Source organism: Hemicordylus capensis, chromosome 5 (assembly GCF_027244095.1).
Source record: "Hemicordylus capensis ecotype Gifberg chromosome 5, rHemCap1.1.pri, whole genome shotgun sequence".
Classification (NCBI taxonomy): domain Eukaryota; kingdom Metazoa; phylum Chordata; class Lepidosauria; order Squamata; family Cordylidae; genus Hemicordylus; species Hemicordylus capensis.
Genome location: NC_069661.1, coordinates 64,910,540 through 64,929,408, shown reverse-complemented (window position 1 = coordinate 64,929,408; position 18,869 = coordinate 64,910,540). Strand labels below are relative to the sequence as shown.

At 39.7% G+C, this 18,869-nt stretch overlaps 1 protein-coding gene across 4 annotated transcripts in view; it reads left to right on the top strand.

The window, feature by feature from the left end:
• The window catches only part of FBXW7 (F-box and WD repeat domain containing 7), a 223,751-nt gene that overhangs the window by 149,175 nt on the left and 55,707 nt on the right, over positions 1-18,869 (top strand). The window lies entirely within an intron of this gene.

Here is an 18,869-nt window from a genome sequence, read left to right as displayed (position 1 = left end):
CACCAGAAGGATGTTTACATCGGCCATAAGAAATGCAATTGATATGTATAGAAATAAGCTCTAACATTCTGATGATTTCTTCACAGTCAGTGAAAAATAATGGAATTTGTATGGTCTAATGTCAGTGTGACTATATTTAGGCTCTCCTGTCTTCCTTACTACCTTGCAGTTTTTACTGCAAATTTCACTTTCATGGATTGTTACTTGAACCTCCTTCTTTCACTAATAAGATGGAAAAAGGACACAATGCACTATTAGAACAATGGCAAAATAGAAGTTAGCATATTTCAACTTCTTCAGTCCATTCTTATGCTAGTTTCTATAATCTTTCATGATGCTACATGTTTATTATTGAAAATGACATTCAGGTTTCCTCTAGAGCTGTTCTTTTATATAGCAAGTTGATTGTTGGCAGGCACAAAACACTCATACTGTTGCCCATTTACAAAGTGCCACTCCCTTTATGTGTGATTTGAAACTTGACGTAAATGTTTGCAGAGTCGTCCCATCATAACTTTTTTCAATGGCTTAACTGGTATGTCATTGGGTATAATCAATATTGCCTTATAATGTGTGGTGTTTTCCTTTTAGAGCTATATTTAAATTGTACATGGTTGGCTGAAGTGGGAGAAGAGTAGGGTTCTTTGCACTGAAAAAATAGCTTGTTTAGTCTCTTATAGGCACCAGTTATGATACTTCAAGTCCCTAAAACACTGGCATTGTATCAGGCATTGTGCAAGTATTCCTTTTGTCCTCTTATCCATGAAGCTTCCATCTGTGCATCCCTTTTGTGCAATCTTTTTGAGCAAACCCTCCAGAGAATGTTGTGTATAGCAACCTTTTCTCTGTTTTTACTAAGAATAGAAAATGGAACCCAGTTAATATTTACATGAGAAAAAGCAGATTCTATACACTATTCTGTTTTAGGGATTCCACATTACAGTTGTCATGTTTCTTGCAAAAGAAAACTGCAAGTGTTCATACATGGCTTACAGTATTTTGCAGTAGTGTCCTTCAGCATAGAGGAAATTAGATATAAGCTTATATACTACTTGGGGCATCACTTAGGTGCAGAAGACAAAGGCAGGTGAAATAGTTGGTGATACTTCCTGCATAAGGTACAGGCTATTTTCTTAGTATCTTACTTTGTAGTGTACTGCTATGTTTCTTAAGAAAAGGAAAAGACTGGTCCACCAGTTCTCTTCCGTATCTAATTTTTCGACATGCATTCCAAAAATGTATGCAGCAAAGTGGTCAGAAATGGTCAAAGGTCCACATTTTTATGGTGCAAGTGGAACGCAAGTGGAAGAGACCTTGACTTGAATTTGATATGACGCAGCATAGAGCCCATTTGAAGGTTTATGTGGAAGCGGTGCATGCAGCAAAACCCCCAATTCTGGGCTGCGCAAATTGCTTCTACAGATTCAAGTTCAGCAGAGTTGTCCCTGGTTGTGAGGAGTTTGATTCAGCCTTCTTCTAGTTCAAAACAATCCCCAGAGACTATGTTCTGCTGTAATGCTTTTAATGGGTTCTTTGCAGACAAAATTTCTTGTATTCGGGCCGACTTGGACCCCACTGTTCTTGCAGAGTCTATGAAGGTGGGGTCCAGCAATCCTGCTTGCAGTATTAGATTGGACTAGTTTCAATCTGTGATGCCTGAAGATGTACACAAGCTGCTTGGGGTGACGCGGCCTACCATTTGCTCTCTGGATCCTTGCTCAACTTGACTGCTTCTATCTATCAGGGAAATGGTTGGAGGCAGCCTTGTTGGAGAAAATGGTTGGAGGTGGCCTCATTAACTCATACCCTAGGGAAGGTAGGATGCCTCCTATTTTGAAGGATGCAATGATTAGACCACTTCTTAAGAAGCCATCTCCCATGGTTGGGCAAGGTGATTGAGAGAGTGGTGACTAACCAGCTCCAGGCAGTTTTGGAGGAAACCGATTATCTAGACCCATTTCAAACTGGCTTTAGAGCAGGCTATGAGGTTGAGATGGCCTTGTTTGGCCTGATGGATGACTTTTACCAGGGAATCAACAGAGGGAGTGTGACTCCGTTGGTTCTTTTAGATCTCTTGGTGGCGTTCGATACCATCAACCATGGTATCCTCCTGGATCGCCTGGGAAATTGAGGATAGGAGGTACTTGCTTTGCAAGTTTTTGTAGACTGATGTTGGTTGAGAACACCACTAGAAGGTGCTTCTTCCCAGCATTCCTTTGTTTTAGTCTGCCATTTTTCTTTATCCTATAACTGCTCTGCCCTCCTCTCACCCACATCCAAACACAAAAGAGGAATTACTAGCCAGATCAGCATTCTCCATGAGACAGAAGGAAAATGCCCATATTCTTTAATTGTCAGGCAGAGTAATATATACTTCTGATTCAGATTCTGAGCTAGTTGTGGAAATCAGATAGCTACTAGACATAAAAGAAGTTTTAAAAATCACCCAGATAGAACCATGGATGACAGCTGTCACCCAGATAGAGCCATGGATTCTATCTGTGTGACAGATAGAATCTGTCTCTCCCCCCACCCCAAAGATACATGTATGAAGGCTCCCGAGACATGTTTGCCATTCCTGTTGTGCGAGTTTAGTGATCCAAGCTGCCTGCCAGTGCCCAAGAGCCTCAGACAAATACCCAAGGCATACTCAAACCCTGTGAGATATTTTTTTCTAATCTCCCTTTCGCAGCCTCTGCGTGCAGTGCTCCAGGGAGTTCTCCAATCTTCAAGAGTTGAAGAACTCCCATTACCCCTGTGCTTTCAAGAAGCACAAGGGTAATGGTAGGGAGAACTCTGGCAAAAATCACGCAAATCAAAGTGCCTTCCATTCACAGAATGACCTCTAACCCCACTTTTTTGTTTTGGCTGTGGCAACTAGTTAGTGTGTGTGCAGCCAGCTACACTGGCTGCCAATAGGTTTCTGGAAAAAATACAAAGTGCTAGTTTTAACTTATAAAGCCCTAAATGACATATTTAAGAGAGTGTCTTCTTCCCTACGAGCCCCATTGCCCATTGAGGTCATCTGAGGGGCTCCGTCTCCAGTTACCACTAACTCATTTGGTGGCTACACGGAGACGGGCCTTCTCGGTCGCTGCCCCGAGATTGTGGAACACGCTCCCTGCTGAGGTACGATCCTTCCCATCTCTGGCAGTTTTTAAAAAACACCTGAAAACCCATCTTTTTGCCAATTTTTTTCAGCTTTTTAAATTTTTTAGGTTTTAATCTCTGGTTTATTTTTAAATTGTTAAATTGTTTTAAGCTTTTGTATATGTTTTTAACTTGTTTTATGCTATTGTCAACCGCCCAGGGATGAGAGTTCGGGGCAGCGTACAAATTAGATAGATAGATAGATAGATAGATAGATAGATAGATAGACAGACAATGACTTAAATCTGTCTCCTTCACCACAAATTTTCACAAATCAGTTCAAGAATAAAACATCAGAAGCAACTTTCCAGAGTGTATGCGTGCATTTTCCACAAGCCGGCAAGCCTACTGATGAGGTAATCTCGGTAGTTGGCAGAGGCATATGTTTGCATGCTATCTATCCAGCCTATTTGTGTGCAAGTCTGAGACAGAGTACCAAGTAGTCTTCTCATTCTCTCCATGTCTCCACCACTGATGATTCTGTGTGGGCTGAGGTTGCAAAGGTGTAAATTTTGTAGTCCTGCCGAAACAGTGCCTTCATCTTCTGTGAGGGGGACTACTTGGAACTTTGTGTGTCTCCTGTGTCAGCATCTGAAAAACCGCTAGACAAAGCAAAGCAAAGAATACAATAGAAACCTTGCTGAGTGCCTCTCTTAACTGTAATGTTGGGGGAACCACGATCCACAGAGAGAGGGATTGAGGAATAGAATAGATTTCAGGCGAGAACTCCTGGACTGCAACCATAAAACTAATTCTGCCCATAGCTTCAAATGAAAGCTCAACAATAGTCTTAAATATTTTTGTGTAAAGCAGCCCTGGGAGGAGCTCACAGCCCTCCTTCCTTCTGAAGCAGTGAATATTTCATTTAATATTATTATGCATTATTGGCCTTTCAGTCTTAGTTTATGTATATAAGTGAGTTTGAGCTAAAGGAAAAAGGGTGGGTTTCCCTTCCCTTTTCTTTGGCATCTGAATTTGGTTATACAATGAACAGTAAACCAGGAAGCAACTAGATTTTTAAATATATATATATATAGTTTGCAGTATCATGTCTCTGGGGAAAGAGCGTTAGAGTGCTGGACTAGGACCGGGGAAACCCGAGTTCAAATCCCCATTCAGCCATGATAGCTGCTGGGTGACTCTGGGCCAGTCACTTCTCTCTCTACCTAACCTACTTCACAGGGCTGTTGTGAGGAGAAACTTAAGGATGTAGTACACCACTCTGGGCTCCTTGGAGGAAGAGCAGGATATAAAATCTAAAAAAATAATAAAATAATAAACACACAAAAGTTTCAGCTTGCAGTTTTCTTGTTTAGGAAAAACTGACCTTTGGTTTGTTTGCTGTTCTTTTATTTTCCTTTGTAGATTTCTCCAAAGTATCAGTTTTAATGAAGTGTCCACTATTACAGTTATGGGCATAAAGGTGGTGACCCAAAGATCTTTCTTCAGTTCTTCAATTCATCACTGTTCATTTTCCTGAACTTAGCCTATCTTGTTGCAAACTCTTATTCTGCTAACTATTCTGAGAAGGAAATGACCAGAGTGTTTAGTTTGGTTCTTCAATTTTGTTAAATGTAATGCAAAAATACATTAATATATCCTGCTGTGACAGCGAAACATCCCAAGAGACAGACATCCTGTGAATAAGAAAATATCTACAAAACTGACTTTGAACTTTTGAGACTCCTACTATAGAAAAGTACTGTATTTGGGTTGGGCAAATATGCTTGCTTACCAGCCCTAATTGCAGCTTCAGTCCAGGAAAATTATATAGCAGGCAATGAATGACAATGCGTTAGGCAAACTTAAAAGAACTTTGTGTAACCTCCAGCATTCTAGAGATTCCTTTCTGCTGTGTACAGTTGTGGGAATGCCTGCTATTGGTTCAGAGACCAAGGCCTGGGCAAGATACTAAACCAAACTTCAGGGTAGGTTGCTCTTTTATACCTAGGTGTGGGAATCATGGCATTAAATAGAAACAGACCATAGGGATATGAAGGGAACAGGATAAGCTCTGCCACACTGTGTTGTTCAAATACATTTTTTGAGGAGAAAGGAAACTGTTGTAACTAGGTAACAGGTGGGTGCGTAACATATAGACATTAGCCCACATGCTGTGGAGCAGTACCAAGTTGGAAAAATGGCTGCGTGCTTGCAGAAAGCCTGGAGCCTACCAGCACTAAAGCTGCCTTCTATAATCCTGTGTGCAGGCAGGAAAATGGAGAAGTGATTGTTGCTTCTCACTGTGAAAACCCTTAGTACTGTATTCCAGGACTGGTCGTGTATTCAATATGGAGATTCAGATTTTGTAGTACAGCTAATCTGTTGGAAATACAATCATATTTAAATACAATTATGTGAACAATGTCTTTAGATAAACATTTCTTGCCAGAAGTATATAGCATTCCTTTTCCTCCAGTTTTTGTATTGGTTCACAATTTAGTACCAGCTAAGTAGATATAAAGTTTCTATAATTCCTAATAGATTTTGAACACAGCCGTTCCTCAGGGGAATCATTGCTTCACAAATAGCCAAGACAGTTGGCTCACCCATTTGATAGAACACAGCCTTCTTTCTTGTATTTGTATCTCAGATATTTACCAAGTTGAGGCAGTAAATTCAAAAATTAAAGAAATAGAGCCAGTGACTGACCAGTGTCTTAAGGTGGCTAGTTCTGTAATACTGCCTTAACTTGGTAAATGTCTGAGAAATAGATATGATATTGAAAAGATTGAATTCTTTTCCAGTGGAGGAGTAGTTTCAGCTACCTATATTTATGCAGCGGCCTTCCCTTGAGAGAGGTAGTGTTCAATAAGCACTGAAAATTAAAAGTATAAGATGGAAGTGTTTGCAGGTTTTCCTATGGTTTTTCAAAGCTATTGGACTTCCCTTTGTTACTTCCAAAATGGTTGTTCTCTAGTATTAAGATTTCAGCTATTGTGCATAAAACTAAGGATTAGTAGCTAGCTCACAGCTTCATCTTCTTCTGCATTATCATCTGTAATGTCCAGAAATCATAATATAATGTCCATAAACTAGGTCAGTGCTGTTGTACAGAAAAGATGTTAATCTTTAAAAAATATGCTAAATATCTCAACCCTGGAGTATTTTCTCGATTGTGCAATTTAAGCAAGTGACACATTTATAGGTGCATTTGTAAATAGGTTTACATTTATAGTAGGTGTAATGATATATTTATTAAATAAGTTAAAGTTACATTTAATAGATGTACAATTAAGAAGAAAAATAATCCTGTAGATAAAGATATAAACTAGTGTACGACCGGTAAAGTAAATTCTGGATGTGTTTGAATCCTTTCTTCATTTTAAAAACCATATTCTACAAAGGAGATAGTGGTTTTATAAAAATATGAATAAATATGATAATTGTATCTCAGTCATTCCCCTAGGGTATGATTTCTATTCAAGTTGTTCTTGTTCTGCGTGTAACTTGCCCAGTCATATCAGTAGGTGATGTGTGTGCAGCCTACAATACAGAGGGCTTTTTCTTTGGGTGGTAATTCGCATGGAAGACCACATCCAAGCCTCAAATGCAAGTGAGATCTGCTGGGCACAACTCATGTGCAGTTTCTTCAACTGCACTGCAGTCTTCATATTCCAGTGCACAAAATACTCCCTTTCTTTAAGCAAACTGCAGCCAACCTAGAGAAATACCATACTAATCCTGCCCAGTGAAGTTGGCTGATTGACTACCTGGTTTACTGCATTTCTATTCTATCTTTTCTTCAAGAGGTTCAGGGTGCTGTATCTGTTTGGTTTTAAACTGTTTCTGTATTCAGAGGCTTCTCTAGCCCCATTTTTAGTCATTTCCTTTCTCTTTCTGAGCCTTCTCTTCTCTTTGTATCACTTCTAAGTGTGCATTCCCATTTTTAGCCTATATTCTGAAGGGAAGAAGACTTATGAGATGACCGTGTGTCTGTGTGTGCGCGCGCACACACACGCATGCGATACAAATCACATTCACAGCACAAGGGAAGGAGTTCTAGGGAGACCCCAATGAGGGTCTTTTTGCCTATTTGCTATGCTAATTCAAAATGGCAACCATTTGAAGTATAGATAACAGCCCTTTGTAACCTATGTGCTGACGGATATAAACCAGATTCATAGCACAGGGAAGTAGGCCCTACGTAAGAGCCACCATCTTAAAGGAAAATAGACTCCATTATTGCTACTTGGAACTACTTGTTTATCACCAGCTTCTTCATCAACCATGGAGGCAACAGGAGGGAGCCCCCGTACAGGCTGTTACATATAGATGTATCCGGTTTGCATTGCTCTGTGGTCAATATGCCACCAGTTTCATTCATGACCAGTGTACCACTCTTGACCAAGCTAGTGCTGTATTCTCATCCCTTTGAGGAATATTCCCTTGTTGGGCATGAAGTGTCAGGTATCTTGTCATCTCAGAACATGACACACTTTTATCTCAGCATCAGTAGAAATTTAGATTTTATAAACAATCATTAGTGCTTGGGATATAGTCTAGCATTCTTGAACTCCGGATAAGTTTTTAAAAAATTGCATTGGTAAATAAAAAATGTTATGCCTGAATATTATTCTTATGTCCTTGAAATGTGGATGTTTCACATTTAATGTTTAAAGAGATTAGTTATACTGCAGACCAGACACATGCACTGTTGAACTCTGAATAAGTGGCACATTTAAACAGCATGATACACCAGTAACTTAAAACAGAGTTCTTGTTTCTTTAGCTATATCTTTTTCATCTAGATCTACTGTCTGAAGTCAACAGGACTAAAGCAGGTTAAACCCATATAGCTGATCTGAGGATCAGGAAGCATATCACCATTCCTCTGAAATTTTTTATCTTTTTAGAAAACATTCCTGATTTCAGAGTTGTGGCTTGCTTTGATATAATAGTACAAACTTATTAGAAAAACTGTAATTTTATCATTTTAAAATGTAATGTTAATGATCGGGATAGTAACAGTCTCTTGTTTAACATCTGTGCTGAAGCTGCTGCAGAAATCATCCAGAAGTTTGAAGTGTTATCAGTAGGTTGGGTATATCTGACTTTTTTGTTTGTTATTTTGTTTGAAGAGAAAAAAGAATCTGGAATAGAAGTTTCAGTTCTGACCCATTCTTTGGAGATGGTGAGTTGATAAGATTGAATAGGTTGAGAAACAAGGCAGAAGTCTGGGTGACTGGTAGCTTGTGAAGCCTCCCCAGCCATAGCAGATTAGACTTGCAGTCTGAGAGCAATACTGGATCCAGCAACACTTACAATCTCATGATCACACTGTAGCCCAGATTATTTTCTGTCAATTTTGCTTTGTTATATCCTTTGACTGTTCAGGCTGCTTGAAGTCCTAGCATGAACAGATTTGGCAGCTGCTTTGCACACTTAAAACAACTTCCAGAATCAGTTTCCACACTCTACATGGCGCTGCCAAAACTGTTTGGAGGCTTCAACTAATGCAAAACATGGCTGCTCACTTCCAGGTGGAAATGGGTCTGAGCATTTAATTATCCTCAAACTGGACTAACTGCCAATTTGGCTTCAAATTCCAATGAAGAGAAAATTGAGTTTCGGTTTCTATAGGGTATGGACCTAGTTTATCTCAGGGTGCCTTTACCATTATGTCCTTTTGAAATAATCACATTTTCCCAGCATAACCGTTGTGGTTATGTGGCATTGCTTGGGAAATACTGGTCTTCCTTCAACTAGTACATTTGTAATTGTGAGTTCTGCATGGAGTGTGCAAATGTCACTGGCCCTTATTGGATAGGGCCTGCAACAAGTTCAGCTCCCATGATGAGTGAGGCAACTCTCTCACTCACCCATAAGTTGGTGACCTTTTAAACTACTAATTTAGAAGCAGGGTGGTTCCCTGTTGTACCATTCCAGTGCTCAAGCACTTATCCTTCTAGCAGTACCTTGAGCTTTGAAGTGACTAATGTCATCATAATTTGAGCAAAAAGGAAGCAAGCAAAATTAGGTTGATTAGAGTACCTCTTTCAGCTTTAAAACATATCGTACTTTCAGGAAAACAACTGTTGCTTTCAGTTAGCTAGCATTTGCAACATTTCAGTAGCAATAGCCTGTTGTTTGTGTAAGCATTAACAAGATTTCAAAATAGTCTGTTTTCCTAAGGCAGGGAATGTTGTAATTGGTACTATAGTTTTTTAAGGTAAGGCTAAGAGTTCTCTCATCTTACTTTGAGATTACATACTGTGCTGCAGTATTGAAAGAGGCTGAAATGCATACTACTCCTCTGAGTTTTGCTGCTGTGTTTTCTGACTGACTGGTATTCCCAGCTGTTGTTGGGTCAGACTCACTCAGGCCCCACACTCATAATCAAGTACTACCAGCAGCAAAGGAATAAAATTGGTTGTTTGGTTATGTAAACAGTTGTTCATAGTAACTTTGCTTCAGGAACATAAATATTCTGCACATAGAGGCATTGATACTCTCACTACTACAACACTTGTTCTTTGAGATGGATCACCTGCAGTTTCTCCTGTCCCCTTCCTAGAGGAATTAGCCTGGCACCTGTCATCAAGAGCTAGAAAATCCTACAGATAAGTGGAGGAGCTGTTTTCTGCTTGACTCATTTTTTTCTTAAATTAGACAGACCCTGAGTTCATCTGCAACTTCCCTCCACTCTCCTCCTTCTGTGTCAGGAATTGTCATAAACCAGGCCTCTTTGGCACTAGGAGCCAGATTGCCTTCTGCTCAATTTGGGAATGGGAGACCGCAGCAAATGCCATCTGCTCCATGGAGCGGGGGAAGGTGAACTAACCACCTTCCTTGCCCCTACCTTACGTGCTCACTTCTCTCCTGGTCATATCTGCCTGGCTCAGGCAGGTGATGGACTGGTATGACTAGGAAAAGAGAGCAAAACACTCCTGCCTTGCTTGCTCACTCCTGGTGAAGGACTCAGTGCCTGACTCAGTTGCCACACTTGAATCCCAGCTGGTACCTGGGAATTGTCAAACCCTACCCAGTATCCTTAATATATTGTCCCCCCTTTTTGGCTGGTAATTGTAGACCAGTGTTGGCTAAAAAGAGATGTATAAATATTATATTAGTAACTGATTGCCACACAAAGATACTTGAGAATTTTTAGGGGTGTGTGGCACTATTCTTGTCGTGTTGATGGCAACAGTTTTCATGGACCTGTGTCATGTGTCATGTCCTAGGTAGACAGGGCCGCAACATAAAAACTGTGCTCACTCAACTTCCATTCCCAACAGTATCATAAGATGATGCTAAGTAAAGTAGTGTAAATTTTTAAAAAAATCTTCCCAAGAAGACTGTTTCATTTACCATCTTCCTTTCCACCCTCACCACATGGAGGACAAGGAACTAATCATGGTACCCCTCCAGAAATATATAAGCCACAGCAAGTGAACACAGGACATATTAATCAATATGTGCGTCATGGGACTACATACATTAAACCATGTATATAGATGTTTTAATCTGTAAAATACAAGCTTATTTTAACATTTTTATTTCTTTCATTGTTGATAGGCATAGACATTCCAAGAAATAGTAGTATAATTGCAGTGCATCTGTGTCCTGAAGGTTTGTTTGTTTGTTTGTTTATTACATTTATAAACCGCCCCATCCAGAGGCTCTGGGAGGGGTACAACAACTTTTAAAAAGACATAAAAACACACAATTCAAAACATAGTGCTAAAAACAATATTAAAACAATTCAAAAACAATTAAAACCATTTAAAACCAATTAAAATATTTTTTTAAAAACAACACTTTACAAGCCTTGGAAGACCAGGCCAAACAAATAAGTTTTTAGGGCTCTCTTAAAGGCCGACAGCAAGCCTAAACTGTGAATATCTGCTGGGAGTACATTTCATAGACCAGGAACAGCTACAGAAAAGGCCCGGCTCCGAGTCACCACCAGACGTACTGGTGGTAACTGGAGTTTAGCAAGTATGGCACAAATATTTTCAAATTTGAACTGAGAAATAGCCATGGGTGCTCTGTGTTGCATCAGGATTAGTGTTATGTTGCAAAATGTTGTGTGGCTTTTTGGACTAGACTGTTACTTTAAGATGTAAAGGTTTAGTGACCTAGTTTGTGTTGATATTAACCTAGTGTCTTCTGTTTGCTTTTACAATTTAAAGTATTGGAATATGTTGTAGATACATTACTGAAGTAAAATTACTTTTAATAGATAGCCAAAAACAACCTTCTGAATTTTATGCCTTAGTTTAAACTGTAATGATCTAAAATGTGACTGCATATAATTATAGTCAATTACAGTCTTAGATTAAATGAAACCACTGTGACAACTGAAGTTATTGGGGAAGATGAATGCTTCAACAAACACTAATTTGGACTGGATGATCTTTGTTACCTTGATCATGCCGCTGCTCAAAGTGTGGTGTCTTCCCATGTAGTCTCTAAAATGTTTATTGTTGCTTTCCATTTGCTCCTGTCACTTTGAATGGCAAATTACCATGCCACCATTAACTACCGGGATGTGAGTCAAAATCTCATGGATAATGAAGCTCCACATTATGAGTGGCATAAAGAAGATATGGTATGCAAGCTATTTCAAGCTGCAGCATTAGAATAAAGGTAATTATAGACTAGCCTATGCCAAGGGTGAGAAATTCTGTTTTAGATGGTGAAACCCATGCCTAACCCTTTCTTCATATCATGTATAGTCAAAGCATTAAAATATGTAACTTTCATAGTAAAGTGTGCTTGTATTGTCACTTCTAATTCATGCCTTAATATTTTTAAAATAACTAGCTGAACCCACACAGATTATCTGTGCACTAGGACTTAGTTGCTCTCCTTGCCCCACACCACAACCCGTGCTTTATTGCTCAGTGACAGCCACCCACTCTCAATCACCCCTTCACCACCACTTGCTCACTGACTCATCCTTCCCTGACGCTTGCTCGCTCGCTGCTGCTCGCCCTCTCCCCACTGCTTACTCACTCACTTGCCCCTTCTTGCCATGTGCTCGCTCACTTGTTCGCTTACCGCCTACTCACTCCTCTTCCCTATCTGCATATGGAATCCCAATTTTTGGCCCCATGTTTTAAGGAGGACGTTGATAAATGGGAATGGGTTCAGAGGAGGGTGGTGAAGATGGTGAAGGGTCTGGAAGCTGTTCTGTGAGGAATGGTTAATGGAGCTGGGAATGTTCAGCCTACAGAAGAGAAGGTTACAGGAAGATATGATTGCCATCTTCAAATGTAGGAAGGATGCCACATAAAATAATGTCCAGATTTGTTCTTTGTTGCTCCTGAGAGCAGGACTAGATCCAATGGGTTGAAATTACAAGGAAGATGATTCAGACTAGACGTTAGGACATTGTTCAACAATGGAACAGTCTGTCTTGTGCAGTAGTGGTCTCCTCTTTACTGGAGGTTTTCAAACAGGGACTGGGTGGAAATCTGTCAAGGTTGCTGTACTGAGCAGGTGGTTGAACTAGAAGCAGTGGCGGCCAGTGAGGGCGGCACTGGGGGGCTGGGGGGAGTGAGAGGTACCTTTTAAAAATTAAATTAGAAAGTGCAAGCTGCCACGAGCAGCTCTGGCACTCAGCTGGCCTCCACACATGCACAGAGGCCAGGTGAGTGCTGGAGCCATGGCACAAGATGCCAGGCGGAGCGCTGCTGCTCTCAGCTGCTTGTAGGTGCCAATGGTACCATTGGTAAGCACTTTCTAACTTAATTTTAAAGTCACCTCTCACCACATCCCCCAGGGCTGCCCTCACCGGCTGCCATTGACTAGAAGACGTCAAGATTGCTTCCAATTCTAGACTTCTATGATCCCATTTTTGTTGTATTGTTCCAATCCAATCTTTCAAATTTTGCATTGTTTTTAAATTGTATATTGCATTTGTTAGCCACCTTGGATTGTCTTGCCAGGAAAGGTGGGAAAGAAATATTTTAAAATAAATAATCTTGCTGTTGTCCTTAGTATTTAACTGCATATTGGGCATTAATTTATTCCTCTGCCTTCATTTTCCAATACAGTTCCACAGCCTCGAAATATACCATTGGACCTAGTATTTGTCAAGCATCCCTTTACCACTTTCTAACATGGCAATGAAAATGCAACAGGGAATAGTGAGGGAGCCCTATCTCAAGGGCTACTGGTAGCAGCATAGCTATTATGATATGCAAAAATGGGTAAGCATGTCTAACCAAAACTCTTCTGAGAGTAACCAGACCATTCTGTCCACCTCCTATACTGTAGATTCATATAGCATATAAAAGAGTAGTTGGGCAAAATTTGTATGAAGTAGGTCAGAACCTTTGAAATTTTAGGGAAAACCAGGGAATCTTCTCTTACATCTTGATTCTTGTTTCTAGAAGACATCAGTGCTTTTAGGATGACTGTGCCTGAGTTCATATTAAAGTGAATCTGGGTATGGGCCCCTGAAATGCTAGGTGAGTGGGGAGGGGAATTTGAACCGGCAACCTTCTGCTTGTTAGTCAAGCATTTCCCTGCTGCACCACTTAAGGTGGTGGTGAAGTTCTTAATACAGTTTACCTTCTTTCCTAATACAATTCAGGCTTCAATACAGAGAGGCATCCAGAAGAAATGTAGCTATTCATAAGCTGAATTCAGGCCTGCTTTCCAAAATGAAATAAGTATAGACCAAAGCTATCTAGACAGTACTATAAACATAGTGCTTCTTAGTTATGAAAGTTTATTTTAACTGTGATGGAGTCATAAGAAGTGATATTATATAATGATGAACTGTAGGGAAACGTATGTATTATACTGAACTGAAGGAAATGTGAAAACTTTATTGGGGGGGGGGTTTAAGAATTATTGCACTAGCAAATACGAGATTAGTAAATGGAATACAGCTATGCACCAGTAAATTCTCAAGAATTGCATGAAATTATGCTAGTGAACAATTTAGAATCAGTGGCTGGTATAGTAAGGGAAATTACTTGAAAGTAGCCCCACTGAAATTAAAACAAAAAGTTAAGCATCACCTAACTTGCCCTTTTAATTTCAGAGGGGCTACTTTGAGTAATTTTATGCCAGTATTTATGCTTTTATTTTGTCTTCCTTTTTTGGAGCCAAATCAATAAATGATATGACCGTTGTACAAACCATTTGGGAGAACTGATAAACTTATTTTAAGGACTATATCTTAACAAAGGCCTATTTGACTGTAATTCAATTTCCTCTTGAGACTTTCCTTCCTTTTTTTTTTTTTAACTTATTTATTCATTAGAATCCACTTATATGGAACCAGCTGAAATTCGCTACAGTCATAAGAAATTTACGGGCCAGGTTCTATGTTTTCAGATTTCTCTGTTTGATGACTATTGAAGGGAACAAGCACTTTAGCAAAAGATATCAAATGGTTATTCCATGCAGGCTAAAGGTTAGAACAAACTCTTTAGTTGTGTTAGCTTCGCCGCCACCCCACCCGCCCATCTCATCATTAAAAGATTCAGATCTGAAAAAATTGGATGTATTTTGACTTTTAAAATTCTCAAAATTACTAGAAGCTAATCATTTAGCTGAGTTACTTTTCTATTGAAATTTATTAAGCTATTTTGAAAGGCCTAAAAGATTGTATAGGTATAAATGGTTTGCAATTGCTCAAGCTGCAGCTTGGGGGAGCTTACTGTCTTCTGTAACATTTCACAGAAGTCTCCTGCTTGACTCTTTCTTCCTCCCTTGATTCCTGTTCATATTTACTATTCTTGTTTTTAAATAATACTCTTCCTGCCACAAACACTGTGTTTTGGGCAGGTCATTTAATTTGTGTGCTTTGGTTCCCTCTGTAAAATGGGAGTAATTACCTCAACGATTGTGAAGTGAGTCCCATGTATTTAGTTTCTTACTCTTTTTCTGATCAGTGTCACATATTTTTATCTGAGAAGAAAATGAGATTGTGAAGCACGTACATATAATATTATGTAACTAGAGAGATTCAGATATAGTATATTTGTTTAAGGACAGAGCTAGACAGTAAAAACGGCAGTCCTGTGTTGGCCCACTCTGGTGTTTGACTTTTTCAGCAGTCATTGTGGAGTAGAGATGAGGAAGTCCACAAACGTGTGAAGTCAGGAGGCACTGGGGAGTGGAAGGGCTAACACAGGACTGCTATTTCTGGTGGCATCCCCATGCTTCTCATAATGCCTAGTTCAGTGCTGAGATTTGAATGTCAGATTCAAATGGTGAGCCAGCATGGTGTAGTGGTTAGAGTGCTGGACTAGGACCGAGGAGACCCGAGTTCAAATCCCCATTCAGCCTTAAAACTTGCTGGGTGACTCTGGGCCAGTCACTTCTCTCTCAGCCTAACCTACTTCACAGGGTTGTTGTGAAAGAGAAACTCAGGTATGTAGTACACCGCTCTGGGCTCCTTGGAGGAAGAGCGGGATATTAATGTAAAAATAATAATAATAATAATAATTCAGCCATGATACTAGCTGGGTGACTCTGGGCCAGTCACTTCTGTCTCAGCCTAACCTACTTCACAGGATTGTTGTGAAAGAAAAACTTAAGTACACCGCTCTGGGCTCCTTGGAGGAAGAGCGGGATATAAATATAATAATAATAATAAGAAGAAGAAGTCTGGTTCCTAAAAATGGTAAACCTGTTTCTTGTCTGCATCACTTCAGACTATATTTTCTCTAAAAATTTCTTGAAAATTCCACTATTAAAAAATTTCCACTGTACGTAGGCATCTAGATGACAGGGAGAAGCATTCTAGCTTATCCTTCTTCCTGTTCTCTATTGCTGCCCTGAGGCTCTGGAATGCACTTCCTGCCCAAATAAGGAGCCTCCCCATCTCTGGCAACTCTTTCAAAGTCAGTCAAGACACATTTGTTCACCCAGGCTTTTACTTAGATACTATTTTGATAGTTTTTAACATTGTTTAAATTTTAAATTATTGTGATTTTCTCCTTTTATTTTGTTGTAATCTGTATTTTATTGTGTCTTTTTATCCTTTTTATTTTGTTGTAATTTGTATTTTATAGCGAGCCGCCTAGAGATGTACATTTTGGGTGGGATATAAATATGTTAGTTAAACAAACAAACAAACAAACAATTAATATACCATACTTGTTTTCAGTGTTTAACAATCTATTTTTTGGGGGGGAACAATCTGTTAAGTGACCCTTCACCTGCAGTCTGAAGTAACACAATGGAGATTTTCGCTCTTTCATCTGTTTTTTGTACAGAGCTTTTTCCTCTTTAATGGGAGATGCCAGTGGTTTTTTTATGTGCAAAGGATGTGTCTCCTCCTATCTACATGTTTAAGTAGTTATGTCCTGAGTGAGATCACTGAGGCTAGTATGAGTTACTGTGTTTTGCCATAGCTCTGTAATGTCTCAGGCAGATTTTTCCTCTTTCCCCAAGACCTTGTGTCCAGACACCAGGGATTCACTCTAGGACTTCCAATATACAGAGCCTATGATTTTTCACTGTGAGCTGTTCTCAATATTTATGTTCTATTCTCAGCATCTAGGAAGATGGGAACTAGGCTCCCCAATTGCTAATTTCAGAGTCAAACTGGACAAGCCATTGGAGACACAATCACTGATCTTCATTTTTTATCAAAATCTGCCACCCTCGATTTTCCTTGAGATCACAGTGTGTGGGCAAGGGGACCACCCCCATGTTGTTTCCCCAAAACAGCTATTTGCCAAGGGGCACCTGAGGTTGTGCTCTGGAAAGTGGCACGAGGAAAGGGTTAAACCTCTTCTTCCAACATTGTAGTGATCCAAATTGCCCCCCAACTGCTTTTTACAAAAATGTTTTATGAGAGGAGGGGCTTGTCATTGGATCACCAATGTCTTGTCTACAATGTATACATTTGCTGTAGGGAAAACTAAAGTAACACAACAGTCATCAAGTGTTGAGTGTCCCGTAGAGGTGGTGGTGTGAGTTTTGATTGGCAGGTTGATAATTTTATATTAGACCAATATTTGCTGGTGGGTACTTGCAGCTCTCGTGTGATCTGCTTTCCATAGTAATGAAGGCAAAGATTCTCAGATTGGCACACATTGTATCCCGAAATGTGTGAGTTCTTTCTAATGTCTGTCTCCATAATTCAATATGAAAGCCTTTTCACTATCTGTTATGTAGAGCTAATGTCTGTCAGTGGATATAACAAGCCTCTGTAAGACCGGAAGAATCTTCTGATGTCTGAGAGCTGAAGTTATCCATCAGTAAGTGTTGGTCCATTATAATGTTAGCTTGGCCATGAAAGCATAGTTACACCATGGTCTCCAAAGACAGCTCTACAGATTATGGTTGTTGTATTACATTTCTCACAGCAGATGCACACAATGTGGACTTCATACACCCATCTTTAAACACCTATGCCACAGCTTCCTGACACATGTACATAAGTAAATAAGTAAGTAAGTAAATAAAAAGAATAGCTCAGTGGGTGGCTTGAGGGGGGGGCATGGCTACTTCGGATGTTAATTTTTGTGCTCAGCACCCAATTGCCAAAACAGAATACATATCTGGAGTACATGTACATGGTGTGCACATGTATAAATACCATTTTGTCTGCAAGATAAAGCCAGGGTCTAGACGTCACTGGGAAACTACTTGAATGCTTTTTGTGAGGAAATGCCCATTGTATTTAGGTAGAATATGACACCATGCTCATATTTTTACTCAGGACCTAGCTTTAAGAATAAAAACAAATGCCTGAAACAAGCCTTAGTCAAGACTGACAGAGTACAATCCAATTATTGTAAGGCAAACTAAATAAATTAAGAACTTGGAGGCCTTCTGATATGTTTTTTATTATAATGGAAGGACTAAAGGAACACAGTGTTAATGGCAGGAATGCCATCTGGGGAAAATATGAGCATACTTGCACACAAATGCCATACTGCAGTGTATAAAAAGTAGCAGAAATATCATGTTCAAGACATGTGACAGTTCCACCTGACTTAACAGGCTTCAGCTGATATTTGTGTTCATATATTTCAAAACTGCATATTAAGGTTCAGCTCCTTTGACCCCACTATGATGTAGGTTTCTCCCCGTTCTTCTCTGAGAAGATCCAGGTGGAGCTGGATCTTGTGAAAGTGTTCACCTTACATTTCACCTTTCACACTTTGGTAAACCTGATGGTTTTTAGCATGTTGTACGTTTTGCAATTTTGCATTGTAGATCTGCCCAAGAAGTGACTGAACAAAATCACCTTGTCCTGGAAGAAAAGTGGCTGTCTTGAATTTGCCCCGAGAAATAAATTGGCGTTCTGGACAGTCTTTCATGAGCAGTTTTCAGATTTATTCATATGCAGTTTCATACTTTTAAATGTGAGGATGGAGCCACAGGTAGTGGATTTAGATAGCAGAAATACAGCCCCACCACCACCACGTATGGGTAGGGAGCAGAGAGAGAGGACTAGAAAATGAAGTCTGATCCATCTGGCACCTATTTGGGGTGGACTAAATAACCTCATGAGCTACCTTTTTCAGTTCTGTTATTCTGTCATTGAAACTTTACAATTTGCCTCTGTAGCAAGGTATTAATATTTAAATCTCTAGCAGATGCTGTATACTATATTACTGAGCTGAGTATTAAATATTCCAAAAAAGTTCAAACCCCCCCATGAGAATTTTAGGCTGTATGCCAAATTATCTCTCAAATTATTTTAAAACTAACTGGATTTTTATGCAGCAGTGCTTGTACCTACTAGATGCATTAACATAAAGGTCCAGTCAATGTGCCGGAGGGCCACAATA